The sequence below is a fragment of the Lampetra planeri genome, chromosome 42 (genome assembly GCF_965212315.1).
Source record: "Lampetra planeri chromosome 42, kcLamPlan1.2.h2, whole genome shotgun sequence".
Lineage (NCBI taxonomy): Eukaryota > Metazoa > Chordata > Hyperoartia > Petromyzontiformes > Petromyzontidae > Lampetra > Lampetra planeri.
The window spans coordinates 7,460,507-7,474,896 of NC_136148.1; the positions used below are offsets into that span (position 1 = coordinate 7,460,507).

The 14,390-nt window shown below is 41.8% G+C and overlaps 1 long non-coding RNA gene across 1 annotated transcript; it reads left to right on the forward strand.

Annotated features, from left to right (window-relative positions):
* Positions 1 to 335: 335 nt before the first annotated feature.
* On the forward strand, positions 336 to 13,872 carry LOC144732355 (uncharacterized). The gene is made up of 5 exons (XR_013588178.1): positions 336 to 836; positions 1,027 to 1,085; positions 5,269 to 9,030; positions 10,497 to 10,540; positions 10,933 to 13,872. It is a non-coding gene; the product is annotated as an uncharacterized LOC144732355 (long non-coding RNA).
* The last annotated feature ends 518 nt before the right edge of the window (positions 13,873 to 14,390 follow it).

Below are 14,390 nucleotides of genomic sequence, written 5' to 3' on the forward strand. Positions count from 1 at the left end.
ACTCTGAGTTAGCCTGGAGACGGCGTCTGATCGAAGCCACTGGAACCAGAGCCAGAAAAAAACAGAACGCCTCCGACGCTATCCATAGCCCTTAGCCTTGGATGACTTAAAATATTAATGAAACCACTACACAAAGACGAAGATCCCATCCGTATTGCCGTTACAGACTGTTGGGGCAAGTGCTGTTAGCGAGCACCGATGGCCGGCACTGCACACGAGATGGGCGGCCAGCACCACGCACGGCCGCTTTTGTGTCCCTAGTGGCAATGTTTTTACACGTCGCACTATGTACTCATTTAAGGCTGAGTCAAACTAAGGGAGTCCCAGTACTGGCTGAGATAATCATCACTGGTGTGGGCCATAAGTGGGAACCGAAGTCGGGTTGCCGGGTTCATAGCGCAGCGCGCTAACCGCTACACACACACACACATGTCATTAGTCCGTACCTGGAAGAATAAAAGGGTAACTGGTTTTGAAATGTACATTTAATATGAACACATTAAAACACAGGGTTCTACATTTCTCCCCAGAACAATGATTGTTTTATGAGATTAATAATAATAAATAAATGCTGCGAACTTCATGGAAACATTTGGTGTTTTTTTTTTGTGCAATAAAGTAACGGCTGGGAACGGGTTTCATCCCGATGAGGCAGGAATTGTTATAATTCGCGTATGGTCAATGCGGTGGTTATCTCGAGAATCGTGCGGAACCATGCGAGTTGAAGCTGTGAGCGATCGATTGGGAGCAAAGTGAGCGGCCTCTGAACGAGCGTCAGTTGCAGCGGGGAAGCAAGCACCGGCGTTGAACCTCCTTGCTGGCACAAGACTCTGAGGGTAAATAGATTTTTGTTTGCATTCACGAATTGTACATTCTTATTTATGTAAAGTGCATGAATTAACAGCAGCGACGTTTACAAAATTGTAATCGTATTTCTGTTCCAATGTACATTTTGGTACATAGCAGGGACGGTATAGAGTTGACCTCTGAACCCCGTGTTTGTGTGTGTGTATCTCTCGTGTTTAGGGGTCACGGAATGAAGTTCTTCGAATGTTGCTTGGTGTTCATAGCTATTTTCAGGCAAGGCAAGTTTCACACTGTCGACTTATTTGACATCAGCTAACACGCGTTCATCATTAAATGCAACAAGCGTGCAGAGAGTGTGCACGCGTAAACGCGCGCAAGTGTCAACACGCACGGGTTACGTTTGATGCAATGTTGGGCATTTTGTAACCCTATAGGTTATGCTTGTGCACGTGTAAAGTGAGGGCTTCCCCACACCGTATGTGTGGGGGGGGAGATTATATGAGCATACTTCACCACGCTGGTCGTTGCGGTCATCCTCGCAGTGGATTTTGACTAGGCATCACTGCATCGCCCGCTTTTCAGATGCGCTTCTGCGGCCGTCTGGAACGTTCACTTCCTTCCTATATTAGGAAGGCAACTGGAGCTATGCACTTTCAAGTTTAGATTAAAAACTAATTTCTTTCGAAATGCTTTTTGTGTTTAGTTTGTTGCCGTTTCCCTGCACCTCCGATTAGTGCGGTTGGCTACGCATGACGTGAAAGAAGTTAAAAGTACATACGTACACATAACTATACAGCAGCACACCACATAGCCCTGCAGCAACATGCTTTACCTGCTGTGCCCTGTCCATGCCAAGCACTGTCCAGGCTCAAAAACCTGCCAAGTCTTCGAGACTTAACAAGATCGGGTGCATTCAGGGTGATTTCATCGTGAGCTTAATTTAGTTGGTAAATCCTTTATATTAAGTTCGCTTGCTTGCTTGCTTGCGTGCTTGCTTGCGTGCTTGCTTGCTTGCGTGCTTGCTTGCTTGCGTGCTTGCTTGCTTGCGTGCTTGCTTGCTTGCGTGCTTGCTTGCTTGCTTACGACCGTGCAAATCTTTCGGTCGTTTTTTAACCCACTTCCCGTGATCTAATCGAGCTGACATTTTCCACACAGACTCGTTGTGCGAGACAATTAATGTTCGTGAAAGAAAATTCCCAAAATTTTACACTTTTTAGGCAAATTTTTTTTATTTTACATATATTCTAATAGAACTCATTCATGGCTTTGGCTTAACGTCACAGTGTAAGAGCCCAGAGCATAACCCCTCCACAGGCCGTGGCGGAGTAGTGCAGTTGGTAGCGCCCTCGCTTCCCATGCCAAAGGTTGCGGGATCGATCCCTGCGTCCTCCACAGGCGAATATATTTTTAAATCCTTTATATTAAGTTCGCTTGCTTGCTTGCTTGCGGTGCTTGCTTGCTTGCTTACGACCGTGCAAATCTTTCGGTCGTTTTTAACCCACTTCCCGTGATCCAATCGAGCTGACATTTTCCACACAGACTCGTTGTGTTAGACAATTAATGTTCGTGAAAAAAAATTCCCAAAATTTTACACTTTTTAGGCAAAATTTGTTTATTTTACATATATTCAAATAGAACTCATTCATGGCTTTGGCTGAACGTCACAGTGTAAGAGTCCAGAGCGTAACCCCTCCACAGGCCGTGGCGGAGTAGCGCAGTTGGTAGCGCCCTCGCTTCCCATGCCAAAGGTTGTGGGATCGATCCCCGCGTCCTCCACAGGCGAATATAGTTTTAAATCCTTTATATTAAGTTCGCTGCCACGCATATAAAGGATTTATAGTGAAAAACTTTGTTTTTACGGGTTATACTTATTATGATGTACGGTGCTGATGATGAGTCATCGATAACACATTTGCTTCATCGCTATCCTCCACGTGCCTTGGGTGCACAACCTAAGACACGTCGAGCAGAGTCGAGCACCGCATTGAGTAAGCTGGTGAGAAATAGCACCGATGCCAAACCAACATCCTTCGCTCAAACCGAAGCAGTGTCTTTCTATGGGTTATGCCGATTTAAACGAGCCCGCATTTGACCGAGAACCCAATATTATTATCGCTGCTCTTGTGCTCTGCAGTGGACGTTCTCTCAATTGCGTTCGCTCTTTTGGCTGCAATTCCATCACTGGTCTCGTCCATCATCTATCACCCCCTCCGAGCCATCAAGTGTCCTGCCCAAGCCCACTTCCTTAACGGTGAAAACGGTCTCGAATTTACACGTGGCCCTGTTTGCGACGTTTACATTTATTCCCGGTAGTTTATTTCCCCCTGCGTGCTATAACGAATTATGCAAGGAGCGGATCTTAAACAGTAAATTCTGTTTTCATTTACATTTATGCCTTTTCTTTCAAAACCAGAACCAAATGCGTATCTGACATTGTTGCAATTTGGCCATCGGCAATTTCACGCTAATATATACAACACATGCATCTACTTGTTAAACTCGTCTGTAAAATGTAAAGCACAAGAGCTTAACGCGTGCATGAGATGCAAACACTTGTTTCCATAAAACGTAATAACACGCCAAAGCGCCACGCATATTGCAGACACATTACACTAACACACAACGTGACAACAGCCACCAACACATTCGGTAATGTTAGTACAGAAAAGCATTGCCAATCATGGGTATCCGCGAGGAATAGTAACAACAAGTCTCATTGCATGACGCTAATTCTTAATCTTACTGCACATCAAATCCCGACGGTGGTATTGTTGATTGAAAACAATTGTTACTTTGCACGCATCTTTACTGTCATTTATATTCATATACCCCCCATCCCCCACTGGAAGGGGGGGGGCAACATACATTGAATAACAAAATAACATTTGCTACATGTTTCAGTGCATTTATTAAAAATAATATAGCAATGCAATACCAAATTGTGTTCATATGTCCCTCCCACGTACCGTGGGAAGAGACCAAAAGCATGACACCTGTAGATGGACACTTGCGAATCATATATATGTACAGTAATACCTCGATTTTCGCAGTAGATGCATTCCTAGAGCTTTGTATATTAAATAACTTACAAAATGTAGTACTATGAGGATGCGTTCCGAGCCTTTGTAAATTACCTTTTCATACAAGAATACTTCATAACGTATCGTTCATATTGTAAACAACGACGATTTATATTGAACTAATATTATATTAATACTGTACAGTATTAAAATAAAAAATCCGACATAAATTACAGAAACACTACACTGTATTGTAAAATATATTCTCCCACAAGTGGGTCTTCGGTGCAGTCATAAGGTAGCATTGCCCACCACACACCATCGCTGTGTGACGTAGAACGTTGCTGTGCACTGATTGGCCGAGACGAATGTAAACGAACGTTCTCTGACCCATCGCCATGCCTAAACCTTATTATAATTTTATTCTTATTTAATAGTGCAGTAGATAGATGTTCGTGTTATTTATTGATGTCAGCGTAATTCTTTATTTTTTACTCAATTTTATTGGCATTATTATAATGGTAAAGTTCGTTCAACTGAAACTTAATATATCAGATATTAATATAATGGCAATACATCCAAAGTTTGTTTAACTGAAACTTAATATATCGAATATTCGCATATGGGGGTATTACTATAGAGTATATATGAATAATAAAGTCTGTATAATGTTATATATATAGGCTCCCTGCCACCCCTTGTCCTCGATTTATACCAGGAACACAGTCTGTGTTCACATTCGCACTTCCAACCACGACACGGCCTATTTCCGCCCCCTATAAACAGAGTACGTTCATGAGAGAACAGTTACGAACATGTAAGCCAATCTTTGTTACTCGACAACATGTAAATCTGCTTTACATTTGTAACACAAGAGCATTCGTGGCAAGAGCCACTTAATTTTCGATATCGTGTTCATGCCTGAGGCTAACATATGCAGTGTGTGCTGTTACTTTCAAAACAACTTACGGTAAACATTAGCACACATACTATATTGAAAACTGTCTTATATTGAAGAAATTATGTTAAGGCTACACGTTACTGTCAGAAATATATGTATAACAGGGATCCTGAAATTGTACGATTGCATAATTGATGAATGTTAAAACTGTACTTCATTCTCTCATATTTATGAACACTGGATAAGACTAAACCACTTACTTTGTAGTTGACGAGACCTGTGCATTGGGCATAACAGGAAGCGTGTGGTAGCGAAGTCAAACTATTGTAGATTATAATTATTCTACATTACGTCCCCGTAACGATGATAGTCGTCTATCATCAGTTGTTTATCATCATGATACTAGTAGGCACTGTGGGACATCTGTGGGAAAGAACTTCATAGCTCATTGGATTTCTCCAAGATAAATTAAGATTCGGATTCTCCCTCCCTCCACCGCCCCCCTCCCTGCCCTCATGCCCCCGTGCCCACATTTTCCAGGTTCCGCAATCACCACGCACAATGTGACTGCTCTGGAAGGCGACCCGGTGGTACTGCCCTGCAATGTTTCTGATACGCCCCAGGAGAGCCGGCGGGCTCGGGGTGACCGGAGCCGCACAGCCACAACCGCGGGAGGCGAGAGAGGCGACTGCGACAGGAGGCGTTGCTGATGATGATGATGACGACGACGACGATGATGGTGGCAGTGGCGATGGTCGACTCCAAGGCGCCGCGGTGTCTCGCGGAAATAAACGTTTGTGGGTTAATGAAAAGTTTTTTTTGTTGGTATTGAAAATGTGCACGTATGTGGACCTGCTCGTGGATGGATGTTGTGTTGTGCAATATATTTGCCCGTGAACAATTGAACACGCAGGGCCAAATACAAGAATATCACCTCATCATAGAAAAAGGTAAAATGAATCGGAGACGCCCGCATAATGCGCCACTTTCCATGTTTGTTTTGTTTTAAGGAACCATTGTGGAGGTGGCACTGATAAAGCAACATCCACAATGCCCTGTATTAACGTAATATATGGGGCAACGTGAATAATATCACCATATACTGTATTCCTGGAAATATAAAACGTAATCAATATTCAGTTGTCTCAAATTCAATTTACATGTCACGTAAATAATGTTTAATCAGCTGGGACTTTATTGGATACTTAATTGTGACTTTAATTAATTTCTAAAATAAAAATAATACAGTTTTTGCAACAAGACGGAACCACATATTGGATTCCGACCCGATGGATCAGATTTCAAATCTCATCCTAGGTGGGACATTCCATAACAGCATTACTCTCTCACTTTGTATTCAAATTATAATCTTACTTCATACCTTGCGCAAAAGCGTGGTGGCTTTGAGCCGGCTTACTCGAGCCACACAACAAGCCAGAGCCGAACCGTGACTAAAATACACGAATGCATGCTGTCGATTACGCTACACTATATACTACATACTCTTTGGTTCTTTCGGTAAAGTCACGTATAAAGATAAAATAATAAATTAAATAATAGCATACGACGTTTCGATTGCAACACAAGCAATCATCATCAGGTATAATGAAATAGCAACAAAAATCTAACCAGAAAACTGTAGACAGACATATAAGCAGACAGATATCACAAAGATACATAGAGAGAGAACACACATAGGCACACAGAGAGAGAACGTCTCTGTGACGAGGCCTTAAATAGAGAGAGGGGGTGGAGGCAGAGAGAGGGAGGGGTTAGAGAAAAAATTAGCATGTCAATGAGTAGGACGACGCGTGGTAAGGTACGCAAGCTTGAAAATTAGGAGAACGGGAGAGAGACACACTAAATTAAATAACCTAGCAAAATATCGAAATGTAATGTAATGCAACACAGAGAGTCGGTCAACACACAATTAACGCATAGCCTGGTTGATTACGTATTTCAAAGATTGCTCAGTTAGAATTTAAGTGAGAAAATTCCAAAGAGAGACAAAACACAAACACGAGGAACGGAGACACATAGAGCAGAACATAAGAACGACAAAAAACGAATGGAGACAGAAAAAGTACACTAAATCAAATAAAACCTAGCAAAATTTCGAAACTTAATGCAATGCAACATAGAGGGTCGGTCAACACACAATTAACGCATAGCCTGGTTGATTACGATCTTCCAAAAATTGCTAAATTAGAAGTTAAGTGTGAAATTTGAAAAACACAAACACGAAGATCGATACCGAAAGAACCAAAGAGTAATTCCTGCAGTCACGAAAGCTCCAAATTAAGATATTTCGGTAAAGTCACGTAGGTAGTCACTTTCCTGCAGTCACGAAAGCTTCAAATCAAGGTTATATACTACATATATATATTAATTCATGGAGCCTCGAAGCCGCGCAGTGATCCTCTCTGTCTGTGAGGGAGGAAACTCTCCGGTGTTCAGTCAGATTAAATCACGCTCACAGCGTAACCTTTGCACCTCAACTTTCTTTCTAAGTTGTTGGACGCACAACGATGTATTGTCTCTCAGGTAATTGTCATTCATCGCCATCTTTATCGTACAATGCTTTAATATGTTGCTGTTGTCGTATTTAATGGTGAAAATTAAACTCGTGCATTTGAACGACAATTCATGATGCTATCTTTATTACTTATGAAGGTGGTCGTGTACACCATCGCCGTTGTATAAATATATGTATCCGGTTTTTTTCTTCTGTGCGGCGCTTTGGGGGCGATTTTGATTGCAAGAGGCGCCACTTTCAAATGAAAGACCGATTACAGATTGTTTCTTGATAACCGCAGAAGGTTATGGGTCACTCTTCTCCATTATATGCCATTGATGTACGTTTAGTATACCGCAACGTTCCGGCGAGACGCGTATTTTGTCAGCAAGAGAGTTTTAGAAGCTCTAAAACTTGGAATGTTCTGAGAGGAGATGCCGGGACACGAGATACCCACCCTTGCCTCATGGGAAGAACACATTCGCATTACAATCCTGGTTCACGTCAATATTTTTATTATTTTATTGCTATTAACACCTTAGATCAATGAGCTCTATAACATGGTTTAAAACCGGTAGCAAGAATAGAGTGATGTAGATCAGAAAACAGAATCCTTATTTATGCTGCAGGAGGACTCCGATGAGCTATTAAGCTATTTTCACAGATAGGAGTGGAAAATATAGAAAAAGGTAAGCAAGTCACTCAATAGATAAATACATTAATGATATAAGTCCGATTTTTCAACACCAAATGCAAGCTTGGGCAAGGCAGCACAAACAACAATAACAACGAAAACAGCCCAAGATCACACCAACATAAGTCCCTCAATAACATGGAAGATTTAAAATTGAACTATCAATACACATGTAAGGATCAACGTTACAAATCACATTTGCAAAGGAAGATTTACGATGTTCAGGGAGGAAACAAGATTGTTTCAAAACGTTGGTTTCTACAAAGGCAGCGAGACGGCAAGGGGCGTGCAATGGCCGACGGATGAGTGGCCGTGACAGAGGGGCACGTGGGGGTCACGAAAGAATTGCAGGGGAGGCGCGAGGTAAGGGGAGACGAAGGGAATTGGCAATGGAGAAGAGGTGGAGCTTTGAGAGAGGAACGGAATGCTTAATGTATGGAGGAGGTTAACTCAGTGGTAGGGTGCATTATCAGCTAAACTCACCTTGCCCAGAGGTCAGTGACGTAGATGACCACAGCCAGATGGAGATACACTGTAAAAAGTGGGCTGTGGAGGTCAGGTGGCAACTATGCGTGAGACGTGGGATCTGTAAGAAGGTGGCAAAGCGTGAGGTGTTGGGGGCATTCGATTGCTTGGCTGTGACGACCTGATCTTTATAGATATAGTATATTTACGTAATATGTTGATATATACAGTATGTTATATATGAACGGTTTTCAAAAATGTGTACAAATATTTATATGAAAAAGTATAAAATGTTTATAGAAAATTATACAGAAATCAGTCAAGGCAACCTTGGTTAAATGGTGTACGTGTTATTTTTTTAAAACAAAATACTTATTATTATGACTGTGATCTGCAGGAAAATCACCAGAAATCAAGAATACTCTCAACAGTTCAGCACCAAACTCGTTTGGCGCCACTGCCTCTGCGCAACCTCGCCCTTCAGGCACCGGGAAAACTCCGTGCAGTCAAACTAATGGTGTCAATGAAGCCAATGACCTCTACAAGATTCTCTTCCACGTGGTGGTGGCCATTTTGGCCATTGTGCTGGCTGGGTATCCGATACTCATCTACAAGTATTTACACAAAGGTAAATGCAGATTCCCCTCGCTAAATGTGGTAGTGGTAGTAGTAGGAGTAGATACGTTCCAAAAAATTGGTGCACAAAGTGCAACCGCACGAGGAGACACCTGCCTGCCAAGTAGCACACATTGTCAGTACACACACAATGTTGTCTCCACAGTTCGACCACATAACCGCATAGGAGTGAATTGAAATCGCATAATAATATTGCCAATTTATACAGCGCAAAATCACACAAACTGAACCTGCATTACGTGATGGAAACCTTTACAGTACACAGACATCCATCCCACATTCAATTTATTGGGACACGTCATCTCTATACAATTGTAGTGAGCGACTTCTGAGACACATCGTGTAGAAGGTTTCTTATTTATTCTCACACTTTAAGCACAACACTGGGCGATACATCTATGTAATGTACTACATAGCTACACATAGCCGACCCTTCTACACAACCCGATCGTCGGCGTCCAACTACAAAGCTGCCTGACTAGTGCAGCGACGGCGACGATGAGAGCCTTGCAGAAGATCGGCCATGTGGCAGGACGACAAAGAGAGATGACGGCGAGCAGTGATGCAGCCAGGACCCGCAACAGCACCGAATCTCTGGTTCGGTCCCCCTTATATACACCCTGGCGTGGCCAAGCCCCGCCTCCGGCCACGCCCCCTTCCAGAACCTTCGAGCAGGTTCCCGGAGCTTCCCGACTGACTCCTTTCACCTTTACCCCAGATACGCCCCACTCATAATTAGACATTACGTAACATGCCCATAACTGTGATTACTCCTTCAGGCCGACAGGTGGTACCCTGTCATTACACAATTAACGACACAAGAGTATTTGGTATTTAAACCAATTATATATTTTAAATAGTTCACGTCATTTAACAACAAAAAATTATGGATTATTAGACAAATATCGCATGCAATATTTGAAAAAAAAGACAAGGACGTTTAGTAAGTTGCATGCGTTTCTTGCGAAAGTGTCAATGGATACAATCACAGGCAGTGGACACAAAGTCAATAGGTGCAGTGATATAGCAGTTGTGTTTTCTTTTAAGATTACAGGTTTCAAAGTAAAACACGCGCTAAGACATTACGTCAAATTTGTCCGCAGTAAAGTTGGTAGAGCAATCGACTCCCAAACAGGAGCTCATCTCAAGCTGGGTCGGTCCGGCTCTCCTCCCTGCTGGGGTTGCAGGATATGAGTACCACCTTGACAAGTTGGCAGTTCTTTTTGGGCTATACAACATCCTGAATCCCGCCATATGAATGTGGAATTTCCTGCACTGGCTGTAGGTCACCATCGTAGATGAGCATTGTGATGAAGACTTTGTTGGCTGTGCCCTCTCGTAGCTCACTTTGTACAGAGTCGTTGCAGACCCAGGATAAGCACGCGGGGTGTACACATTCTGAATGTACACATTATACACCGGACTTAAATACATCTCCCTCACCTGTTTGTTTTCCAGACACACCCATTGTAGAGCAAGTGGACATGACTTGTTTTAAAGAAGTAAGTTGTTTGCGAATAATGATTGTTTTTTTCTCTCTTTTACATTTTAAGCACGCTAAATTGTTCTCAGGGTACTCAAGGTGGTACCTTTTTTTACTCTAAACTCGGCTCCAATTTCCCTGGTGGTAACACTGACTGTGCGACCGACTTTTTATTTTCTACGACCAAGTATTGTAGCAGCCACACAAAAGTTAACTGTGCTTTTTTTATTGACCGTAACAAGTAGCGAACTGAGCGTACGATATACCAAATGATGAAACCTGTGACAAGCGGTAAGTGAATTTCCGGAGAGTTGCCCTAACACCACACTAGATCTGAACATTTGTGCAACGTAAAGGAGGGGTTGAAAAGCCGTGCTTTACAGTGAATATATTGCACCTTTTTTATTCTAGGAAACGAAGGATGACTCCGATTACTGTCATCTCCAAAAGACAGAAAACGCGGACGTATACAATGTTTTACACCGCTAATCCATACGCATATACAGTACTGTCTTGTCTGGCACATTACCTGTACACATTGGTGGAAATGGATATTTACAAGTGATGGTATAAAACCTATTTAGTACCACCGTAATTACCAATGCTTATGGTTTTATTTACCAGGTAAAGCCCACCGAGCTCTTTTTCAGAGGTGACCTGACCACACATGATAGCTCATCGAAGTGGCATAAATAATCATTATCACACGTGGGAATTTATAGTATGTTGTACATTTGCCTTTTCCAAAAAATTATTACAAAAATGTGATATTGTTTATTTTTAATGTCATAGCTCCTTTGTACACCTGTACACGTGCATTCATTGTTCTCCTAGAGTAGAAAAACTTAAGGGCCAAAGCCAATTATCACCTGAATGAGAAGCTGGAAAATAGAATACTTTGATAGCTCGAACCGTACTCAATCCGTACTCAATCGGAGCTCGATTCGTGCTCGATCCATTCTTGATCTGTGCTCAATCATTGTTCGATCGATGGTCAATCAGAACTTGATCAGTGCTCTATCGATGGTCAATTGAAGCTTGTTTGGCCCTTTTCCTGATGCAATACTCTTGAACTAACGCATGCATACACAAACACATGTAATGCATCGTGAGTAAATAAAGACAACGTAAATTGAAAAAAAAACATTTGAAATTGTATTTCACACGTACACAAGTATTATACACAGATACACCCACATTTACGTATATATTTTGTATTATTTATCCATCTTTTTTTGAAGTGTAATCATTGCTAAATGTACATTAAACTAACATATACCTGTAAAAAAATGGGAGAATTTCTGTAAAAAAACTTTATAGGTAAAATCTTCAGGCGTTCAAAGGCAAAACGTAGTGGGAGAAAAATCGGGAAGTTCCACCGAGGGTGAAGTGGAAGATAAGCGGAATAAAATTGGAAGGATCACACAAGTCATACAAACACATTTCCCAAGCAAAGTCCATTGATTTAGAAGCTCTCTAAAGTGGAACAAACAAAAATGCATCACACCAGTATTTAAAGTTGCTCCAAAAAAGCTAGTGCTGGATGACTATTGTGTACTACATTATAACTGTAGTAGATAAGTAGACTAGTAACTACTGTAGTGTGGTGATGGAGAGTAGACTTGTGGTGCACATCACATCTTGTCAATTGATCATTATGTAATCTGTTCTTTTGACATTGCATACATGATGATTATAACTAAAGTGAAATAATTGAAAATCAAATAAATTAAACCTTGTGTGTGAATTGAAAAGTTAACATCATTAATTTGTGGCAAAAAAACTGGGCAACAATGCTAACGTGGGTGCAGCCAGTTATGGTAAGTTATTTAATGTTAAAATATATCATTGCTACATATAACAAGAAAAGTTAACCAATAACGTATGTGCACCATAATGTGCACGAATCGAGCACAGATCGGGCACAAATCAGTCTCCAAACGAGCTCAGATCAAGCACAGATCAAGCACAGACTGAGTACCGATCGATGTCTGATCAAGCTCTGATCGAGCACGGATTGAGCACTGGTCAAGCTATGATGTTTTTAATACCTCTGTCTCCGTGTTTCAACACGGATCAAACTGATATTTTGAATACCTGTGCCTACGTGTTCGAGCATGGATCAAACTAATATTTTGAATACCTGTCTATGTGTTCAAGCACGGATCAATCTGTGATATTTTTAATACATGTGTCTATGTGTTCGAGCATGGATCAGGAGGGGGCACAGGTGGTGCATCGGCCAGCCATCTCAGCCAATCAACCCATGGCACCTGGGTCTGTCCCGTGACCTCCTGCCAGTGGGAGTTTGACTGACACTTCACGTGGCCTTATTGTGCACATATCCTGGCACAAGCACCTCGTGGTGACGTCACAGCCACTTAGTGGGGAATGGCGGTTGTTGTTGATTATGGATCAAGCAGTGTTTGAGCTTTGTATTGTTGAAAGTCCGTTTATTCCCGTTCCAGTAACCCATATATGGGCAAAGCCATGCTAAATTACTCCATATATGGGCCTAAAAATATACAGAATGTATCATTCATTCTGTTACGGATTCATTATATCCTTTTACAGCGCACCGTCATATTCTGGCCCATAACGACCACTGCTGACACGTAAACAATGTATGGAGTGTGTGTTTAAGAAATACAAATATAGAGAGCAAATACAGTAAAATAGTTCAATAATATTTTTTTTAAATCTTGGACCATATTCGCTTCCATACCCTTGGGTGAAAATGTACATCGTTGTTGTGTTTAATAAATTATTTCTTTAATACAAATTAAAGCATCAGATTTTCCATGGTTCATTGTCATAAATTACAAGAGAATGCCTCTTACATTTTTTGATCGCATCAACTTATTACTATGATAATTGGTTTGTTACCCTTCTATCTGGCAACAAAACTGACACCTTTTTTTACAAGGAGTCATGTTTGCATAGACCACAATACCTGCAGTCATAATGCAAACAAAAAATAACTCTGATAATGTATGCACTGTCCTTGAAGTTGATTGGTCCACACCCGAGACAGCTTTCCTTAGAGCCTAGTCTCACATGGGTTGGACCAGATGACGCCAAAAGGCGCACAACTCAAAGACAATGCACCATCAGAGTATGAGAGCTCGGGGTAAGCATTTACAGCATTGGAACCTCATTTGCCAGTAAAAAAATATGATAATTGTTTTTTTACCCTTCTATCTGGCAACAAAACTGACACTTTTTTTTACAAGGAGTCATGTTTGCATAGACCACAATACCTGCAGTCATAATGCAAACAAAAAACATAACTCTGATAATGTATGCACTGTCCTTGAAGTTGATTGGTCCACACCCGAGACAGCTTTCCTTAGAGCCTAGTCTCACATGGGTCGGACCAAATGACGCCAAAAGGCGCACAACTCAATGACAATGCACCATCAGAGTATGAGAGCTCGGGGTAAGCATTTACACCATTGGAACCTCATTTGCCAGTAAAAAATATGATAATTGTTTTTTTTTTCTGAGTGCAGCTATAACTCGACCCCAGGCAGGGACCGTGAGACACCGTGAGTACGTCTGCGAGGTGAGAAGCAGAGTAAGGGTCCACCCAGGGATTGAATAGGAATAGACTGGGCACTGCTCGCTGAGAATTTTGCTCTGGGCCACGCAGGGTTTTTCTTCAGGCGCGCCATTAATAAACTTTAGAACAGAACACCGACGCCATGTGATTTCTGTGTGTGGAGGAGAGCGTAGGTGTGGTGTGAGTACGTGCATTTGTATTTAATCATAAACCATCGCTGACGTTCGCGTGCGTGTTTACATAGCGCGTTTTACACAGTGTGTTTACGTAGCGACGATCGCACCCAACGGTGGAACGCGCAAATATT